The sequence below is a fragment of the Lepisosteus platostomus genome, chromosome 18 (assembly GCF_059453375.1).
Source record: "Lepisosteus platostomus isolate fLepPlt1 chromosome 18, fLepPlt1.hap1, whole genome shotgun sequence".
Lineage (NCBI taxonomy): Eukaryota > Metazoa > Chordata > Actinopteri > Semionotiformes > Lepisosteidae > Lepisosteus > Lepisosteus platostomus.
Genome location: NC_142628.1, coordinates 19,246,041 through 19,264,205, shown reverse-complemented (window position 1 = coordinate 19,264,205; position 18,165 = coordinate 19,246,041). Strand labels below are relative to the sequence as shown.

General features: G+C 42.2%; 1 long non-coding RNA gene across 1 annotated transcript in view; it reads left to right on the top strand.

Moving 5' to 3' along the window:
* LOC148645856 (uncharacterized) overlaps positions 1-1,085 on the top strand; it is a 30,744-nt gene extending 29,659 nt beyond the window's left edge. The window contains exon 2 of the long non-coding RNA XR_015928177.1: positions 688-1,085. This is a non-coding gene — a long non-coding RNA (uncharacterized LOC148645856). The remainder of the gene's footprint in view (positions 1-687) is intronic.
* Positions 1,086-18,165: the final 17,080 nt, after the last annotated feature.

Here is an 18,165-nt window from a genome sequence, read left to right as displayed (position 1 = left end):
TTCCAAGAAATGCCCTCAGCTCGGATTGCAGAGATTGACCTCTCTGTCTCAAATTCTGAGAAACATAGACTCGATTGAAAAATGACCATTTCCTAAGATTCACATAACATCACCAGTCTTCTGAGAATTCAGAAGTCACAAAGATCCATTTATTCTGTCTGGCAAATGTGCCTTTGCGGCAGTTTTTCAGAAGAGTACTTCATAAAACACTTATTTATTGTTTACATTGATTTATAAGCTGAGTCTGACTCTAGGAGAAAACAAGGGAGGCTTGGAAAGAGTTTAAGGATAGCCCTTACCACGATTGGCGGTTTAACCTTCTTCTTATGGATGTATGTCTCCAGTTCTGTTCCCTTGGCCCTGTGCTTGAAAGAGTCAAAAACCTTCCTCTTTGAATTCTGAAGCTTCTTGCAGATCTTGCTGTGTTCCTCCAACCTCTCTACAGCAAACTTCCTGTGACACAGTTCACAGGGCACCAGCTGAGGGTTTCCACTCTGGCTATTCTCATATGGAAATTGCTCAGCGGTACTCCCTACCCAATGACATGAAAGGTAGGCCCAGAAAGCTAAGTTATTACTGTATTGATATTTTCTTGCCTTGTGAATGGTTTGCGACCAGACTGTGTACGCAGTGCTAGTCTGGACTTTTTCTGGAAGCTGTTTCATTGGTTTCATTTCCTGTTCCCAGCTGAGAAAGAACAACTGGAGGCAGAAGCACGAGGATTTCATTCGGAGCATCAAATAGGCCAGGGAGGTGCAGCAGGTGATCACGCAAGGAGGGAAGGTTGTGAACCTGCCCCAGCCCCCCGCGAATCCAAACCCCGACTACGTGCCCTGCCCTCACTGCGGCCGGCGCTTTGCCCCCAGGCCGGCACAGAGGCACATCCCCAAGTGTCAGCACATCAGGAGCCGCCCTCCTCCTCCTCCTCGCAGATGAAAACTGATGTGAAGAACAGCAAAAGAGTCATGATCTTGGCTCACGACTCACGTCCTGCTTTTTCTTTTTAGAAATACATTTAGCACAGTTCATCCGTATGATGATAAAAAAAAATGTTACCTTGTTTTAATAAAATGATTTTTTTTTGGTGGACTGGTGTTTGCGTAACTGTGGTTATTTCAGTTTTTTCCCTTGCGAAAATGTGTGTCGACCGTGAAAATAAATTTCAAGCTGTTCTTATCATTCATACACCTTGACCTCCTAAAAATAATTGTTCAACCTGGAACGTACAATTAGCAGGCAATAGAAAAGGTCACATTGGCCTTGGAACCATCAAAAAGTAGTATTCACACATTCTCTGCATCAATTTTCCTTTAAAACAACTGAAAAAGCAAGGTAAAGTGTGATTGATTTTTTTAATGAAAGTTATTTGATTTAATTTATTTAATTTTCATAATATTTGAAATATGTTGGGATTAATGTGACTCAATATTATCTGCAGCTCTTACACTCCAGGCACCTGATAAAGTGGAACGCAGTGTCTTTGCCTTACATGGCGCTCAGCTCTTCCTCAATCCCAGCAGAAGCAGCAGCCTCCGGGTCCTGCCTCATGCACAGCTTAAAATGCAACACCGAGTAATACAACAAACAACAGGGAAAACCATTCACGATCAGACACATCCGTTGATTGCTGGCTCTCAGTAAAGGGACATTGCTGTGGTCCACGCATGAATCTGTTTTCTAAGTGCCTTATCCAATACAGTGTTGAGGCCAGTTTTCCCAGAAGCCATCTAAAGGGGAACACACAATAACTTGTAAAACCTCCAATTTACATCACAAAATAGACTACATTTCAAGGTTAAAGAATTACCATGTTCTGCGATTCAGAACGAGGCAGCAAAACTTCCTGTAATCTAATGTGGCCCTGTGACATTGTAAAGGAGCAGGCTTGTGAATACATCTCGTTTAATCCAATGGAAATATTGCTCTCAACTTTTTAACGTTTTTGCCAATAAATAATATTACATTGTTAACTCTGCATAAAGAACCTTGGAATGGAACGTTTTTTGCAGTGAAATGTTTGCTGCATAACCTATACCTTTTCTCTCCTACATCACATTGCATTAGTCATTACAGTGATTAGTGAGCAGGAAGGGCTGCATCACATCGCAATTTGTGTGGAACTGGAATGCGAATTTGTTACAACATGGCGTAACTTACAGTACTTTCACAAAATTCATGATTTTGTGCTCAATTTTGAGTTTGTAAAGTTTTTCTATAATGTCAATGATTTTATTTTGTGACTGAAATTAAATACTTTTGTGTCTGCAAAATTGGGACTGTAGTTCCACCTTAACCTACTAGTACTGTATGTCTTTGGACTGTGGGAAGAAACTGGAGCACCTGGAAGAAATCCACACAAATGAAGGGAGAACATACAATTCCATCCAGACTGCACCCCAGGAATTGAACCCAGGACCCCAGCTCTGTGAACCACAGTGCCACCTCATTGCTATAGTCACTATAATTAATGTCAAAACACATTTGCAAATGAGCAGCCTGGGATCCAAAAGGATAAAGACAAGGATCCAAACAAAGCACTTTCCCAAAGCTTGGCTTTTTACAGTATATCATACAGGGCCTGATGCAGAAGGCAGATAATCTAAGTCCATGCAATAATTGCTAAGGGAAAGTGACTTTGTGTTTTTGGAGGGAAGTCACTCAACATGGAGCTGTGTTAGTGAAATGATTGTTCTGATGTACGGCTGATGTCCAAACACTGAAAACATGATTGTGTATGCAATCGCACTCCCGAGCTCCATTGGGTATGGTTAAAATAACTTTTTATAGTTCATCACATTCAAAGTGTGTGTACTTGATGAAAGTGTAACACGCATTTGGAGGAGTTATTCAGGATTTTCTTTCATTCAACTATTTCAAGACCTATTATTTTCAGATGTTGTAGTATACGTGAATAATGAAAGGCCTTCATATTACACAATGAAGGAATGACTTTGCAGGTGTGAAGAATAAAAGATTAATTCAGCTCACTTTGGGGAGTTTCACAATGGCCCTCCTTATAGAAATGTGGGTTTGATTAAAGGAGTGAAGAAAAAGCACTGAATAATATTTGCTTCTGTAAACGTAATCATCTCAAAATATGGTTGAAGAAATTGAAGAAGGTTAAACATAATCCAAAACGTATAAGGTCAATTTAAGTACAACCAGAATTCTCGTGTTTATGCAATGCATCTGTGGGTTGATATGAAATATGGCCGTACTGCATTTCGAACAAGTTGTAAGGGATTTAGCCAGGAGAGGTATTCTCATTCACTCAGTAAGGTCTTTATTCATGTTGCAATATGGGAAAAACCCATCACCTGTCTGCGCAGAGAAGTGAAAGCTGATTCAAAAGCAAGCAGAGAGACCCCTTGTTTTATATCTTTTTTAAGCTGATGCAACACTTCAAAGACAGGCAAAGCAGTCATTTTCCATTCCTTATAGGTTTTTGCTTTAAGCAAAGAAGAGCAGTTATTCAAATGGTTTCTCACACTCCCTTCTTCAAGCAGCCGAGATAAACAGTATTAAAACATCCTGTGCCCTTGACAAGTTGGGTGCTATCACACTTTGTTCTAAGTATCCAGCTGCTTCTGCAGCACAGCTCTGTCCGTAAACAACATAGAATAAAACACTTTTTCTCAGTAACTTTTCATTACATTCCCTCCTTTTTATCCTTAAATGTGTTCATACCACAGAGTCCTCATAGGGGTCACCCTAGTCAGACAACAGCACAACAGCAAAAACACTACAACAGGCATGAATAGCTTTAAGAAAAACAGTCCCCAAGACCCAAAAAATTATTTTAACCATGAAAAGAAGGGGAACTCATTGCCAATGCCCTGTTCTTGATTTACCCTGTTCTTAAGTTCTTTCAGCCGGTGTATTGCGAGGGTGAGGTGACCATGGTCATCATCACTAGCAGGGATATACAGATGCAGCCATTCAAAACAAGCGGGCGATACCGCATTATTTTGCGGTGTGCTTATCGCGGTGTAACACAAGTTACCATATTAATACCGTGTATTCTCGCATAGTACCGCATAATACCACATGTTCTAATGAATGACCTTGGACAAGCTGTAAACTCAAAGTATTGCCCTGGTCCACATTCTTTTTTTCATTGACCGTCTTTGTAAAAGTAACACCACAGCATTTCGTTGATCCAATCACACATTTGTTTCCAATCATGCAAAGTACAGTCATTTTTGAGAATCTCCAATTCACCATGCCTTTTGCATGCTCATAAGAGATATTGATTTAGGAACATAAACATATTACTGTATGCAAACTGTACTGTATACAGTATGTATATGTATATTTAATGTCTTTACTGTGCCCGTTTAAGTATTAAATATTTATATGGAATTTTACCACTGAAGGGAAATCTTAGTAGCTGAGCATAAAAAGAATAGGAGCATAACGCGCGTGAAAGCCATAAACGATATTAATTTTGGAACATAAATATACAGTATTACAGTATGTAAACTGTATATGGCTGGTCTCGGTACAAAAATACACACCAGTATTCCATTTCTCCCTAAACAATATTAAGCATCGAAGTCTTTAACTAACATGTGAAATAACGTGTGTATAAAAAGTGGTAGTTTTAAGCTTTTCTGCAAATACGCTCAATACAGGAGCAAACAAGCATACTTTTAGAATTTGATTAATAGGGAATATAATATGGAATCGCATATCTAAAGAAATTAATAATGATATAATTCTATTCATGTGCTGAACTTGTAAGCGAGAGGTTGGCTGTTCAAATCCAGCCTGTGCCATGACTTTTCTTTTAACAAGCATTTCTTTGAAGAAATAAAATAGCAATATTATGGACAATTAATTGACTTTTTATATTTCTAAATATCACAACATGTTCGAATCTAAGTCATTTTTTAATAACAATGAATAGTCACCACGCATGCTTACACAGCTCCCTGGGTAAAGTATCACAAAGTCTTAGAGAACTTAACATTTTTATTATCAACAAATTGTAAATACGCTGTTTACATTGGGGTTATTCATATTTCACTTGAGTGTATGGGGGATTGTCAGCAGACCCCCCCCCCCCTCTTAGACTGCGCAAACAATTTTTTTAATTCTTAGAAAGAAATGGCGGCTGTATGCTTTACAATATAAACATTTACTGTCAAACTTTAAATCAACAATTGATTTAAAGATGATCTGTCAAAGTGCAATGGAAAACAATATTGTTTTTGTTTTTGTTGTTTTTATCCCGTAAGGCGCTTTGAGAAGCCACCTTTAAAGGCGCTATATAAAGGCACCGATTCCTATGGAATGTGTATTCTTTCTTCTTTTTTTCAGCATGGAATAAACCTATTACGTGATTTTAAGGTTTGTGTGAGAAGCCAGGGTATCAGCTTGTTCTCCCCACCGCCTCTCTCTGTACAGTAGAGGCTCCTGTCCTGACTGGTGGAGCTCATACAGCTGTGTCTGGAGGGGATCCAGGGTATCAGCGTCAACCCCACGGCTGGGCAGCTTGTTCCCCCCTCCCGCACCTCTCTCTGTACAGTTGAGGCTCCTGTCCTGACTGGTGGAGCTCATACAACTGTGTCTGGAGAGGATCCATGGTATCAGGGTCAACCCCATGGCTATGCAGCTTGTTTCCCCCCCTGCACCTCTCTGTGTACAGTAGAGCCTCCTGTCTTGACTGGTGGAGCTCATTCAGCTGTATCTGGAGAGGATCAAGCGGGGTATCAGCTTCAAACCTACGGCTGGGTAGCTTGTTCCCCCCTCCTGCCCCCCTCTGTGTACAGTAGAGCATTATCTCATGACTGGTGGAGCTCATACAGCTGTGTCTCGAGAGGATCCAGGGTATCAGCTTCAACCCCACGGCTGGCAACTTGTTCCCCTCTACCACCCCTCTGTGCGTACAGTAGAGCCTCTTGTCCTGACTGGTGGAGCTCATACAGCTGTATCTGGAGAGGGAGGGAGAGAGGGGTGCGGAACCAGGGAACTATTTACATGGAAAACGGGCGATCTCCCCAGCCCGTATGCCCCTTTCACTGTGTGGCAGCTGCAATAGTCAGCGGCCTACCTAAACCCCGCCCTGACCACTCCTGTCCTGCCCCTCACCGCGCACCCCAGCCGGGTGTTCTTCAGCCGCCCCCCAGGGCGAAAGCGCTACAATGCTAAAAATAAGATACACTCTGCAGACATTCACAACAGCGACTGTCAGAAGATAGGACACAGCAACTCAGACACCCATTGAATGGAAAGGGACACTTTAATGTTCTGTGCGGGTGGTACAGCACCCCACCGCGCCCGCGCGCCAGCAAAGAGAGAGATACACACCAGTTTTCATTGTCAAAAAGTAATTGTTTTTTACTTTTGTACAATTTGTTTTACATTCCTCTTGTTTAACAGGAATGTTTTGTTTCTGGACAGACTGTTAAACTAGGGGAAAGAGTGCCTATGAAAGACGGGTTCCTTTCGCGAAGTCTGGAGACATTAGAAGCTTGCCACACCCGGACTGTTACACCAACGCATTAGCAAGTTAAAGCTATCCCATTGAGGAGCTGGGCGCAATAATTGTTTTGTTCCTTGATTTTCTGATCTGCAAGGCCATTTGAATTCTGTCTGGCATTGCCAGATTGTGAAAAAATAAAAGTATTTAAATCATAAGATACAATCTACAGACATTCACAACATATACATATCTTAAAACATTTACATATCTTGTTAAATTATTACTTTAAATATGTACTTTAAGTTACTGAAACAGCCAGTTAATAAAATCGTTGCAATTTTGTTCTTGTTTGGAGGTGGGGATATTCTTAACTGTGACAAGACTGAGGTCATGCTTATTGGTACCCCCCATCAACTTCGTAAAGCCAGTCCTGTAACCCTGTCTGTAGATGGCTCTGTACTAGAGCTTCAATCAAAATTGAAAAACCTTGGGGTTATATTCGATTCTGGCTTAACATTCGACCCACATGTACAGCATACTGTCAAAACATCTTTTTTTCACCTTAGAAATATCGCAAGACTACGCCCTATGCTATCATTAACTGTGGCTGAAAAGCTGATCAACATATTTGTATTCTCCCGAATTGACTACTGCAATGCTCTGCTCCCTGGTGTATCTAAATCTACTCTGAACAAGCTGCAGTATGTCCAAAATTCAGCAGCCAGAATCCTGACCAGGTCTAGTACAAGTGTTCACATTACTCCTATCCTCGAGTCCTTGCACTGGCTTCCGGTCAAATTCCGCGTAGACTTTAAAATCCTCATGCTCACCTACAAGGCTTTACATGGCTTGGCACCTCAATACCTGTCTGAACTTTTATCGCCCTACTCCCCACCTCGCAACCTCCGCTCTTCAAATTCTGCTCTCCTTACTGTCCCCCAAGCCCGTCTACATTGTATGGGCGACAGGGCCTTCTCCTGCTATGCCCCCAAGCTCTGGAACTCTTTGCCCAAGGATATTAGAGAGTCACCTTCTCTAAACTCCTTCAAATCCAGACTCAAAACCTTCTTCTTCAGAAAAGCCTTTACTTAACTGGTTCCATTCTTCACCCCTCTGCTCTTCTTAATACCATCTTCCACGGTCTCCTCTATCTTTATTGTTGTATTGTTGTAATTATAATTGTGTCCTGTCTTGTGAAATTTTCTTATTTATTGTTTAGTCTTCTTATTTATTGTTATTGTCATCCTGTAAAGCGCTTTGAGAAGCCACCTTTAAAGGCGCTATATAAAATAAAGTTTATTATTATTATTATTATTATTCTGACAACAATTGATTTAAAGACAATCGGTCAAAGTGAAATGAAATACAATATTACGCTGGGTAAACGTTCCGAGGTCAAATTCTTCCGTGATGGGGGTACCTTTAAAGGTCTAAGCCGGAAACCATCATTATGTCTCATTTTTGATTCTCTCTTCCAAACGAGAACAAAATTGCGACAATTTTATTAGCGGGCTGTTTCAGTAACTCAAAGTATTTATTTAAAGTAATAATTTAACAATAAATCCCGCACCCAGCAGAAGAACCCTACTCCGTTGGGCTGCTGAGCAAGGCCCTTAACCCCAACTGCTCCAGGGGCGCTGTACAATGGCTGACCCTGTACTCTGACCACAGGCTCTCTCCCTATCTCTTTCATCTGTGTGTCTGTGTATCTCATGGAGAGCAAGCTGGGGTATGCGAAAAGATAATTACTAATGCAAGAAATTGTAAAGGGTTAATAAAGTAATGTTGTTGTATATCTAAGCAAGTGTTCCTGCATCCCTCTTCCGCACTATAGGCATGGCTTTTATTCTGTTTGCTCCATTTCTAAAACTTTTTGCTCATGTGCATTTTTGTATTTTTTTACACCTCTAGCACTTTAACGTCCTGAATTTTCATTTGCCTTAATTTGTAGAATGAATTTGAGTTTTAGCCTTAAAAATCTTAAGTTTTCACTATCTTTTGTTTCTTGTCCTACAACTGTTATTATTGATCACCATGACTTCATTCAGCCTTTCCTGAACGTCTATGACAGGCAGAGAGATTGCTGTTTCTGGTGCGATCTTTTGCAGCTGACATTTCACTGTTTTAAACGAACAAGAAATTAGATTGCTCATAAATCACTTATTCTATATACAGTGCCTTGCGAAAGTATTCGGCCCCCTTGAACTTTTCAACCTTTTGCCACATTTCAGGCTTCAAACATAAAGATATAAATTTTTTATTTTATGTGAAGAATCACCAACAAGTGGGACACAATTGTGAAGTGGAATGAAATCTATTGGATTTTTGAAACTTTTTTAACTCATAAAAAAATGAAAAGTGGGGCGTGCAAAATTATTCGGCCCCTTTACTTTCAGTGCAGCAAACTCACTCCAGAAGTTCAGCGAGGATCTCTGAATGATCCAATGTTGTCCTAAATGACTGATGGTGATAAATAGAATCCACCTGTGTGTAATCAAGTCTCTGTATAAATGCACCTGCTCCGTGATAGTCTCAAGGTTCTGTTGAAAGCGCAGAGAGCATCATGAAGACCAAGGAACACACCAGGCAGGTCCGTAATACTGTTGTGGAGAAGTTTAAAGCCGGATTTGGATACAAAAAGATTTCCCAAGCTTCAAACATCCCAAGGAGCACTGTGCAAGCGATCATCTTGAAATGGAAGGAGTATCAGACCACTGCAAATCTACCAAGACCTGGCCGTCCCTCTAAACTTTCAGCTCAGACAAGGAGAAGACTGATCAGAGATGCAGCCAAGAGGCCCATGATCACTCTGGATGAACTGCAGAGAACTACAGCTGAGGTGGGAGAGTCTGTCCATAGGACAACAATCAGTCTTACACTGCACAAATCTGGCCTTTATGGAAGAGTGGCAAGAAGAAAGCCATTTCTCAAAGATATCCATTAAAAGTCTCGTCTAAAGTTTGCCACAAGCCACCTGGGAGACACCCCAAACATGTGGAAGAAGGTGCTCTGGTCAGATGAAACCAAAATCGAACTTTTTGGCCACAATGCAAAACGATATGTTTGGCGTAAAAGCAACACAGCTCATCACCCTCAACACACCATCCCCACTGTCAAACATGGTGGTGGCAGCATCATGGTTTGGGCCTGCTTTTCTTCAGCAGGGACAGGGAAGATGGTTAAAATTGAGGGGAAGATGGATGCAGCCAAATACAGGACCATTCTGGATGAAAACCTGTTGGAGTCTGCAAAAGACCTGAAACTGGGACGGAGATTTATCTTCCAACAAGACAATGATCCCAAACATACAGCAAAATCTACAAAGGAATGGTTCACAAATAAACGTATCCAAGTGTTTGAATGGCCAAGTCAAAGTCCAGACCTGAATCCAATCGAGAATCTGTGGAAAGAGCTGAAAACTGCTGTTCACAAACGCTCTCCATCCAACCTCACTGAGCTCGAGCTGTTTTGCAAGGAAGAATGGGCAAGAATTTCAGTCTCTCGATGTGCAAAACTGATAGAGACATACCCCAAGCGACTTGCAGCTGTAATCGCAGCAAAAGGTGGCTCTACAAAGTATTAACGCAAGGGGGCCGAATAATTTTGCACGCCCCACTTTTCATTTTTTTATTAGTTAAAAAAGTTTCAAAAATCCAATAGATTTCGTTCCACTTCACAATTGTGTCCCACTTGTTGGTGATTCTTCACATAAAATAAAAAATTTATATCTTTATGTTTGAAGCCTGAAATGTGGCAAAAGGTTGAAAAGTTCAAGGGGGCCGAATACTTTCGCAAGGCACTGTAAATACAGCGTAATTGCCCTCCGAAAATCCTCTTTTTCTTGTTCGTTTTAGAGACCTTGATCGAAACTGATTTTAGATGTCAGAAAGGATTTATTTTCTCTGTATTTCCTACATTGGTTTGTCGAGATTTTAACTTTATATTTAGGCTCAGATTTCAACTATAAATCGTACACTAATTAATAGCAGTAAATACTGATGTTTTGCTCCCTCTTACCACAAAAATATATATGTTTTGTAGCTGGGATGAACTTTATTTCGTACGCGTAGCTACTGCGATTTGGACACGAAGCGGTTAAAGATGGCGGCAAATCAGGCACCCGGGGGGGGGGGGGGCGTCTTCTCGCCTCCATAACTAAAATGCCAAATAGGAGTGGCTTAAGCGACATACACAGTCGTGTAACTGACAGTTTGAGGTAGCCTATCGTGTAAATTTCGCTTTGTTGCTGATAGGTTAAGCTTTCGAAACTCTGCCCCAAATCATGTGACTGATTTTTCGCCCTGTTTCGTTGGTTAAACGCAATGATCACAAGCACCACCATGGTAACTGGGATGTGTAGTTTTTAATTCCGTTTGAATTATAACTGTACGTACTGTCTTCATATTTGGCCAGGGCTTTAAAGAGAAGGCGCGCCAAAAAATTTCCAGATGAATCGCGGTAATGCACGAAGGTGATGTTTAATGCCTCACACGGTGTTGACCCACATGTTGTGTTTTGCTGAGCAGGAGAGAGAGAGACATTCAGCGTGTGTGACGCCAACGGGTTTTCTGTTCTAGAGGCTCTGTCATCCGTTGTGTTATAATTGTTTTCTTTCTTATTTAGTATTTCAGGTGTGTCGATTTTATGAACCAAATGTTAACGTACAACACGGGAAAAGGTGCATTGTAGAGTAAGATAACGGATATCGGCTTGTATCGTGGAGAGGACGTATAATGTGCTGAAAGATGGGAAGAGAAAGGGGCGATTTCTGCGCGCATTCTAATCATTGTGATTGATTTGATATTGATCTGATATGTGTGGTCATGTGAATGTACATAGATGGTGGGTATGGTGTTAATAATATATGATATGATATAATTACTTGTATATATCATATATCATTCTTTCTATTTTTATATATGGTAATCCTTCTAGATATTATGATTCTGTTTCCCGAAAGCATCGTAGCGCTAAGAACATCGTAAACTCGCTCTTAAGCTCGATCGTTAATTGACGAGTGTTTCCCCAAACCCATCGTAACTGAAGTAGCACGTTAAATTCTTCGTCATCTACGTGCTCCCCGACCCGCTCGTTCATCACTAAGTGCTTCTTAAACTGGCCTCCTCCTGCCCACCCTGAGCGCCAGAGATCGCCAGACAGAGCACAGTCACTTCACGGCAGGGGCATCCTCTGGGAATACAGGACACTAAGAGTTTATATGAAGGACTTTGATATTGTGTTGTACTGTGTCAGAGGAAATTCGAAAAAAGAACATGTATTTATACAGTGATGAATTTATGAGTCATCCTGGGTATATTTCATATTCATTTTTATACTTGACTAGATGATATTATTTTCAGTATGAAATGCAGCAATGCATTATTTAAGTGAAATAATTGGGCCTAACATGTATTTATAATGTAGCGCCACGCAGGGCGCTTTAGTCATGCGCACGCAAGGCGGGCTGAGAGCAGCACCTGGGTTCTACCGGACTGTATAGCGGGACGGAGGCTGGGATACAGTCTCTTCCCTTCAGGTGTGTGTGTGTGTTAGTGAAGGTGCAGAGCTGTAACCCCTGTCCCTGTGTGTGTACCTTTCCCGATTCGAGTTAATAAATGTGTTGTTCAGCCCCATTCCTGAGTCCCACGCCTGCTCCATTCCGTACCCAAACCCGCGGTCGATACCGCGTAGTTCCAACACCGTTTGATGTTCTGTCGTGATTGTTGACGGTAAAGCTTAGATCTACTTGTTTTTAAATTTGATTATAGGTCCTGTATTTGTTGAGTGACACATGCCAAGCTTAGTAGTTCATGTTTCCATTGAGTTCCAGTACACCCAATAACTCTAAATAACAGTTTTTTCTCATGAAATATTGATTCTTAACTATGGCAGCGCGCCAAAAAATATTGCTTTAAAGTTTAAATCAAGGACGTCGTGCGGGACGCATACACTGTCCACGCAGTTAATCTTGGTTTTCTTTTACGGCATGTCAGTCATTTCTTTTCTTTCTCATTTCACCTCTGACGGCCACGACCACTATAATCTCTCCGTCTGTGTTCTCAAAGACGTTTTTCCGAACTCATACATCAGAAAAACCACCGAAACTAAAATTATTCTGCAGTTAGGATCACACATTCTCCCTTCCCTTAATGACAGATTACTGTTCTTTTAAATTTTCTCCATTCATTGGAAGTTTAATTTCACACCTCTCTGCACCCATTCTGACTTCACACCTCTTGATTGGCCTCTCTTTCTGTCCCCTGCTCCCGCCTCTCACTCCTCCTCCCTCCCAACCTTTGTTCTCCCGCTACTTTACCTTTGCCTACTGCCCTGTCTCTCTCACACCTGAAGAAGGCTCCACGGCCGAAACGTTGTGTTCTCTTTCTTCTTTTTTTTCAGTATGGAATAAACCTATTACTTGTTCCTTTGCAGCCTACGCATGCTGACGCAGCTACCCACCTGAATTTCTTTTCTTTGCTCTTAGAAACAATAAGGTCCCTTTTTGTGCCTATCTATATGCTTTTGCTTAAATTATGATGTCAAGTTTACTTCATATTCCTTTTCACAACTTTATTTCATCCCACTGAAGGACCAAAACCGACACCATATAATGAAAGAATTGTCAATCAATTGTTTTTCAATCGACTTGTGATGCTTTTTGCTAAGCGACTTCAGGGGCGGGGTTAACAAAGAAGTACTTTATACTGGCTCGTGAAATGACCAATTAAGAGGGGTTTGGGAAACCCACGAAAAAGTAGCTCGTACGTTACATACGTACATCGTAAAGTTGCTCGATAGTCTCTAAGATTAGTTGTTTTCGGGAAACTCACCTCATCCTTCTGCTCTCATTGTGTTTAGTACCACCATCTACTGTCTCCTCTAACTGTGTATTGTCATCATGCATATCTTGTGTATTATTTATTGTTGTTGGTTTTGTCATTCTATTAAGAAGCCACTTTTCAAGGCGCTATATAAATTAATGTTTATTATTATTATTATTTATTTTTTTAAAGTTGTACATTCTGACGCCATGAGATTTTTAGATTTTGAGATTCTCATATTTTTGGCTTCTACAGCAAACAGTAACAATGCGCTTGAATGGTTCTGCAAAAGTTTAGCTGTATCTTTAAAGCCATCCTCATCTTTATCAGGTACAAAGAAAAGAAGGTAGGCCGGCTTCTGTTTGGAATGTTTTAGTTAGTTTTAATTTTTTAAACCCCAAGTAAACATATTTTGTGCCTTTCTCTGAACTTTTTTGCATTTCAGTTCAGTTGTTTTTAAGCTTATTTTACAGTTGCTAGGTTCCTGAACTGTGCAGTATTTCTTTTGGGTTTTGTGCAAATCATATTCTAACGGTTGGGGGGAAAAAGCACAGGTGCCATCCCACCATTAAACCCTGAAACTTACCTTAGCCGATTCTTCAACTAAACCAGACATGTTAACTAAGTGTTACAGTATGTTCTTCGAATGTGTGTCAGCCAATCAGATTTCAGGACTGGAATTATTGGTTTTGTAATAGGGAATATAGTATGGAATCACGTATCTAAAGAAATGAATAATGATATTAATTTAAGGATCTGAATATCTAAAAATATGTATCTATATAGCAGGTAGTATTACTGTATTCCACTTTCTTTGTAAATACGGAATAACAGATTCACAACGCGAAGCTGTGTCACTCTTCTGGGTAAAAAAAACGTTTTGAACACCCTGTTTTTAATAAGCTGCTGAGTAAAGAACAGGAATGTTCCTGCTGTCAGTCTTTACCGAAGATATCCCTAATAGTATTAATAATGAATGACCTTGGACAAGCTGTAAACTCAAAGTATTACCCTGGTCCACATTCTTTGTAATCGTCTTTGTAAACAAAAAAACTTTATTTTGTGTGATGATATAAAGTTTTCACGAAACCTTCTCGAGTTGTGAGAACAATGTTCTTTGTGTATACTGCACATTGTGAATGTTTTCACAGCCTTCATTTTGTCATTTTTATGGCATTTTTTGACCACGCACGAATATTCTTATGTCAATATCTTCGCAAGGGAATCAGTGCGAATTGTAATACTAATTAAATGACCGCGGGCACTTTCCACCCCCTCTACATTCTCCGAGTAGAATAGGCTAACCTTCTAATGAAAGACAGTCCACCCTCCCCCACGGACAGGAAAAGTGCCCGCAGGCAGGCAGTATGGTCAGTAACAGTGAACAGTTTTAACTGCACTGCATCCCAGAGAATACCAGGGCGCATTTTTTCTACTCCCTGGCGGAAACGGGCTTCCATAAGAATCAGTATAGCTTCTGGGAAATCCATTTTTCCTGCATTAAAGTTGAACTCGTTCAGAGCGCCGTACATTGCAAACTCCAAGCATTTCATTATGAGCTGAAGACCCTCACAGCTGAAGAAGGATTCACAGCCGAAACAATATTATTAGAGTTCATAAAGCCTGAATTACGTACTGTGCCTATGTCTGCAAAACACCTTTGCTAGTTAATGCTACAGTACTTCACTTTCTCGGGAGTGGTTTTTTTAGGTAAAATCCAGGCTAGCAGGCTTGTTTTGTGATCTTCCTAAGATTGTTGAGCGCGGTGTCAAAATGTTTCCATATGAAAGGCAGTGACGTCACCATCCTGAGGTGCGTGTAGTAGATCTGTGAAGTGGTTGAGCGTGAATTGTGGTGAGCCTCTGATTGGGGGAAAAAAAGACCATGTTCAAAAAATCCTAAAAAGAGAATTAAAGTTTCACATAACAAGGCATGAGGTGTGCTGGCAGCTCTGGGAGGCAGTGGTGGCCTGGCACGTTGAGGTGCGCTGGCGGCTGTGTGGTGTGACGCAGTGGTGGCTGGCATGGTGAGGTCCGCTGGCAGCTGTGTGACGCAGTGGTGGCCTGGTACGGTGAGGTATGCTGGCAGCTGTGTGATGCAGTGGTGGCCTGGCACGGTGAGGTGTGCTGGCAGCTGTTTGACGCAGTGGTGGCTTGGCACGGTGAGGTGCGCTTTCAGCTGTGTGTGGTCTGACGCAGTGGTGGCCTGGCATGGTGAGGTGCGCTAGCAGCTGTGTGGTGTGACGCAGTGGTGGCCTGGCACGGTGAGGTGCGCTGGCAGCTGTGTGACGCAGTGGTGACCTTGAACGGTCAGGTGTACTGGCAGTTGTATGATGAAGTGTAGGCCGGGCACGGTGAGGTGCACTGCAATCTGTGTGGTTTGACGTAGTGGTGGCCTGGTATGGTGAGGTGCGCTTGCAGCTGTGTGACGCAGTGGTGGCTGGGCACCGTGAGGTGCGTTGGCAGATGCGTGACGCAGTGGTGGCTTGGCACGGTGAGGTGCGCTTTCAGCTGTGTGACGCAGTGGTGGCCTGGCACAGTGAGGTGCACTGGCACCTGTGTGGTTTGACGTAGTGGTGGCCTGGCACGGTGAGATGCCTTGGCATCTGTGTAATGAAATGGTGGCCGGGCAGAGTGATGTGCACTGGCACCTGTGTGGTATGATGCAGTGGTGGCCTGGTATGGTGAGGTGCGCTGGCAGCTGTGTGATGCAGTGGTGGCTGGGCATGGTGAGGTGCGCTGGCAGCTGTGTGACGCAGCTGTGGCAGGGTTCAGTGAGGTGCGCTGGCAGCTGTGTGACGCAGTTGTGGTCTGGTACGGTGAGGTGTGCTGGCAGCTGTGTGACGCAGTGGTGGCTTGGCACGGTGAGGTGCACTGGCGGCTGTGTGGTCTGACGCAGTGGTGGCCTGGCACGGTGAGGTGCGGTGGCAGCTGTGTGGTGTGACGCATTGGTGGCCGGGTACTTTGAGGTGCGCTGGCAGCTGTGTGACGCAGTGGTGGCCTGGCACGGTGAAGTACGCTTGCAGCTGTGTTGTGTGACGCAGTGGTTGTCTGGCACGGTGAGGTGCGATGGCAGCTGTGTGACGCAGTGGTGGCCTAGCACTGTGAGGTGCGCTGGGATCTGTGTGGTGTGACGCAGTGGTGGCCGGGCACGGTGAGGTGCGCTGGCAAGTGTGTGACGCAGTGGTTTTCTGGTATGGTGAGGTGTGCTGGCATCTCTGTGACGCAGTGGTAGCCTTGCATGGTCAGGTGCGCTGGTAGCTGTATGATGAAGAGGTGGCCGGGCACAGTGAGGTGCACTCGCAGCTGTGTGGTGTGACGCAGAGTTGTTCATCAGGCACAAGTTCATCAGTGGAAAGACCACTGGCATTTTTCCTTCCCCCTACATTCTCAGAGCAGAATCGAATTTAATATTAGCATAATTTATTACAGTGCTAAGTTTAATATTATTTATTACTAATAGTTTATGCTAACACCTAACTTTTTTAACGTGAGAAGTACTAATGTAAGTACCTACTGTACTGTACTTAAGTACTACCATAAGAAGTACTGCTGTATGCAACAAAAAAAAAGGAGTGATGAAACAGCCCTACTCATACAGTATCAGTATCAACAGACATTGTATCAGTATCAGTTCTTGCTTTGTGCTGGGTTTAGCAGTTTTCCAAACATAGTCTTTCAGCGAATGCCATACCATCTCTATTGGATTTAAATCTGGAGATTCGGCTGGAGTTTTCACCCAGTTCACTCGTTCTGCTATAAGCCTCGCCCTTGCTGCTGTGTGTTTCGGATCGTTGTCTTGAAAGAGACTGTGCCTTGATCCAATGTGCTCCCTGATATATGGGGTGGCATGCTGTGTGACCACGACTTCCTCGAAGAATTCCCGATCCATAATTCCTTCGACATAAACTGTTTTTCAAGCAATGTAATGCAAGGTGGTTTCTAACGTTGGGCAATGTGTTTTTTCTCGAAATTTTGTTTCGAGAGACTAGATAAGTAATTCAAGTGTTTATGATATATCACTGTTGTGAATGTCTGTGGAGTGTATCTTATTAGGCTGTCCTGACTGGTGGAGCTCATCCAGCTGTGTCTGGATATCTTGGTCAAATATTCGGGTAGTATGTTTTGTCTGTTTAAGGTTCTGTAGCATTCCACACGGCTGGGCAGCTTGTTCCCCCCTCCCTCCCCTCTCTGTGTACAGTAGAGCCTCCTGTCCTGGCTGGTAGAGCTCATCCAGCTGTGTCTGGCTAATATAAAAGCCAGTACTTTAATATTGTTTTCTGTATGTTTATCAATAGTGGGTACTGCCCTAATTCGGTCCTGCACCCGTTGTTAGGTGTTTTTTAGGTGTTGTTAGGGCTTCTACCAAATATGAACACATGGCTTTAAAATGTATACAATTGTAATATTTCCTTTTTTCCCATTGAAAGTATAACATATGTGGTGTGAGAAAGAGGTCCTCATTTAATTGCATGAAACTCTGGCACTGGCGCAACAAACTGAACAAAGTTCAAGGGGGTATACGCTTTCTGTAGACACTTTATTTCCTCTTTTTCCATACTTTAAGAAATGATTTGGGAAACCTGTGGGACACTGGAGGTCATTATACATGAGCCTCTTTATGCACCTTTTGAGCCATTGAAACCTAGTTGCCTTGTTACAAGGTCTAATATTACAGTAGGTGTGGTTTCTGTCTCCTAATTTCTGAGAATGATCAAATTGGGGAATAAGTTGTAGGGAATACCACTCTTGCACTTCTAAGAAAAGACTATCTCAAATGAAACTCGCTATAGAAAGACATCTTGTTGAAAAATTCTTTATTTTTTGTAATTGCTAAAGAAAAAACATTCATCATGTCCTTCACCAATGTTTTCTTTGTGACTTTCTCTGTCATTCCCTTTCACACTCAACTGAACTA